Raw genomic sequence first — 4,535 nt, forward strand, 5'->3', positions numbered from 1 at the left:
GGCTCCAAGGATTTTTTTGTGGACTCATTAGATGGGTCAAGATTGGTCTAAATAATGATCCAAAAAAAAAAAAAGGATCAGGCTTAGGATATGGTTGCTCTAATCCTAACTTGACTAACTTTGCAAGCTCAGTTGATAAATATGATCTTCTTGATAAATATATTTTTATTTTTAGATGATTGTTCCTCTCCGTAAACCAATTCATGTGTATTTCAATTTAAAAGATCATTTCCATCCCCTAAATTGATGTTGAATCGATGACTAATTATCTCCACACTATTAATATTAGCAATATACTGATTCGTTTAAATTATTTGAATGCTTTTTGTCCAAAAGGTGATCAAACTATCAAACATATGGCTATACTAGCTGTTGGTGCAGAATTTCGCCGAAGCTGGAGTTGTTGGAGTCGAGATGACCGCGGTCGTCGCCGGGACCTGCAAGGAAAGTCTAAATCGGAGTTGGGGGTATTCTGACAAGACTCTCCGACGCTCAAGTCAGTACTCTGCTTCAATAGAAATGGAGTGCTCGAGTGAAAATTTTAGCAGAGTTTTGAGATAGCATCTTTTAGCTTAGAGAAGAACATATCTGAGAGTCCTTATTTATAGACGGAGAGTATAACTGATTGACAGCGACGTCTGTAACCGCCTGATAGTGGGCTGTTCAGAGCTGTCCGGAGTTTGTTACAGAAAGTAGTAGCGTCAGGGGTCGTTCAGGGCTACGTGGAGTTTGTTACGGAGAGTGGAGTGGTGTCCGTTGTCGCGACTTGCCAGAGAGTGGTGGAGCCACGCGGAATCCGTTGCAGAGAGTGGAGCAGGGTAGCGGCCCTCGTCGTGGCTTGCAAAGAGTTCGGATCTGTCAGCTGAAGCTCGGCTGGGATGTCTGATGGAGCGGAATGGCTTTCTATCTCGTCGATCTAGGAGAAACTCGGACGTTTTCGAGGTCGCTGACGAGTCTACTGTTGTCGGAGGCCTTGGGCGCTGAGGTTACAGATGAGAACCATTTGCTGTAGAGGCTCGGATGAAGACTTTCTGTTGGCAAAGTTCGGTAGGAGTTCAATTGCTTGGAAAGTCCGTCTGGGATTTGCTTGATGCGGAAGCTCGTCTGAAGATTATCCGTCGGAGGAGTCCAGTTTCATGAGGAATCTGGCGGAAGGTCGGTCGGTGGTGGACTTCGGATGGCGTTAGGGAGGCTCGTCTGCTGGAGGAGTCTGAGGGATCCAGAGGTGATCGATCGTTGTAGAAATCCAGCTGCTAGAGCCCGTCTGTCGCAAAAGCTCTTCCGAAATCCATCTGCTGTGGAAGTTCGGACGGAGTCTGATTCTTGCGGGAGGCCGTAAGGAGGCTGCTTATTGTAGGAGCTCGGTCGAAGATCGGTTGTCGTGGAAGCTCGGAGTAACGATCTGGCCGGTGGATCCTGCCCCATGGTAGAAGCTCGTCTGGGATCCGGCTACGAAGAAGCTCGGCTGAAGTCTACCTGTAATAGAAGTTCGGAAGAAATTTGTTTACAGTAGATATCTGGGGTAGACAGCCCGCTATAGAAATTCGGAGTAGACCGCTCGTAGTAGAAGTTCGGCTCTCGCGGGAGCTCGGTTGGAATTCTGAAGGAGGTCGACCGCCGTAGGAACTTGGATGGAGTCTGATTACTGTAGAAATCTCGTTGTCGAAGAAGCTCGGATATTGACGAAGTCCGGAAGAAGTTCGAAGAATAGTTGATCACTGTAGAAGGTCGGCTGATAGTGAGGCCTAGAGAGCCTATGGAGCGGCCCGGTAGATGGATGGAGAGGCACCTTGTCGGAGTAGTCCGGAAGCTCGGACGGTCGAGAGGGTTCGGAGAGATGCCACACACAAGGTCGGAAGCCGGAAGAGCCCTAGAAGGGTCGGTCTTTTACAAACTTCGACCGGGGGGTATTTTATACCCAACACTAGCCTATTAGATGGTTTGAATTTTTCTTTTATTGTTTTTTACCACTTGATGTATAGGATAAAGGTTTCTAATCATAAGATTTTTAATATATAAATATTTTAAAGATCATAAATTATATTCAATAGTTTAGATCAGTGTAAGATTATATTGTCCAATCTACATTTAACTGAATTTGAATAGAGATCAACAATATAACCATATCAACTCTCTCTCTTTCTCTCTCTCTCTCTCTATATATATATATATGTATGTGCGCGCATGCACAAATGTACTATATCTCCCTATATGTATGATTGTACATGCATTTGTATAGTATGGAGGGATCTAGTCCTCTTAAGCTGATCAAAATATGCCACTCAAGATTTTAAAAGAGCTTAATAAGTCTCCTAAAAGTCCTGTATGTCCTTTCAGCTCCTCTAGATGGTTGCATAATCCGATAACAGCTATTTGATTAATGAATATAACGATTGTTAGATTGCTCGATATAAGTGAATATTAGTTAAAAAGTGTAAGGCATGAAAGACCACCTCTCCAACTAAAGTTTGGAATGCTCGGGAGAGGCTATCCCATTTTGTTGATCAAAATTATCTTTGATTTCATCTACCAGATTAACAAACAGAAAAATATAAGCAATCTGTCTCTTATTAATAAATCATCAAAATTGTCTTTGATGGACACTTATAAGATGGCCATCTCGCCCTCCACCTACAAAGATTAATACTCATCCAGTACAATAGGATTGCTGCAGAGCAGGGACAACTTTACCGACTTTTGAAGTGCAACATATTTATAGAGAGATTAATAATATTGGTAGTGCTATACATAGCTAATCATATTGGGTCAACATTGTGAATGACTGTGACAAACATCTGTGCCAGCTTCTTGATATTTATTGGAATGCCCATCTCTCATGACACCCTGGTTTGGTTAATTATTCAATAATAACAAAAAAAAAACATGTATTTACCAAAAAAAAAAAACATAACATGTGAACTGATAAAATAGTCAGACAGACTAGTGTTGGTGACTACTATAATAATGTGGGCAATTTGCACTCCTATGTGGCTTCATCAAGGCCCATTGATTCTTGAACTTTTGCTGTTGTTAATCCTGCAATGTATTGAGATTACCGATTTTTTGTGACCACGAGGTTGCCAATCGGCAAATTGGTAGGCCACCCCGGGAATTGTTACGATTTTGTCAACATGAAGTAAACAAGAATATGCTGTTGGAAGCATAAGGAGGATGGGCAAATCTATCAAATAATTAGATTTTTAAAACTCCTTGTCTTTTTGGTGTAGACCAGATTGTAAAGCTAGAATGATGTTGGAAAAAGTTTAGAAAGGTACTAGAGAAGTGCCTAGTTCATGGAATCACTGGAGGATCCAGTCCAATCACTTACATTATTGTCACACTTTTGATCTGAAATTGTGAATCGAGGGTCATGACAATCGCCGCATACTCATAGAAAACTTTTCCCATAAGCATGCAAGATATCTTACACATAAAGTTAAATAATTTTTTATTTTTAACAATCAAACCTTAGTTCAATAACAAATCAAAACTCAGTGTCCAAAAGAAAAATAATTATCTGACAAAGTCAACACTTAAAAATAAAAGTCTTGAATCAATTCTGAGAAAATCCTAAATCAAATGAGCTAACTCCATCTCTAATCGCTCTCCCAACCGAAATCCCGCATCATACTAATTTTCTGGATCTGTAAAGAAAAAAATATAAAATTCATCATGAGCTAAATAGCCCAGTAAGCAGTATATACCTTTAACTGAATAAATCAGACAATAATACTGTACATGTCGATTTACTGATAATAACAAAATCAATATGTAAATTCATGAAATCATAATCATTCTATCAATCATATATAAAATTTCAATTCACCATAATTTCAAATTATGCTTATCATCTTAATTTCATCAATTTCTTAAGTTCTTCTTACCAACCATGACTATGACCACATTTTTCCTGTGGCAGGATCATAATACCGCATATCTGCTTGCAGTAGGCTTGCGAATCATCTGGCAGCCAAGTCCTTTGGAACCGTTGGTCTCGCTGATGGTTTGTCGCTGGTCTCTCTGGCGACATGTCGCTGGTCTCGCTGGCGACATAAACCCTTAGGACAATCAATTGCCAACGTATATGCCTCCATTGGCGGGGTCCTTTACATAGTCAGATTGTCAAATTTATATCATCTTCCAATTCATATATTATTTTCAAAAATAATATAAATAAATGATATTCGAGTCAAATCAATCATATCATTCTTTATGATCATACATCATCATAATAATTTTTCAACAAATAACTTCAATCATAAATAATTTCAACAATAACTTCAATTATAAATAATTTCAACAATTATTTTCAATAAATATTTTCAATCACAAACATGCCATGAATTTATTTAATTCAGAATTTATAATTTACCAGATAAATTCAATAAAAGTAAACACTACTTACCTCAAAAGAAAATCCAAACTAGGAATTCTAGAAATCTTGAAAATCCTTCTCCAGACCTGGTACGTCAAATATCATATTTTTGATCAAAATTTTATCGAATTAAAAAAAATTAAAATTTGTTAAAATCTAA

This window comes from Elaeis guineensis, chromosome 4 (assembly GCF_000442705.2).
Source record: "Elaeis guineensis isolate ETL-2024a chromosome 4, EG11, whole genome shotgun sequence".
Lineage (NCBI taxonomy): Eukaryota > Viridiplantae > Streptophyta > Magnoliopsida > Arecales > Arecaceae > Elaeis > Elaeis guineensis.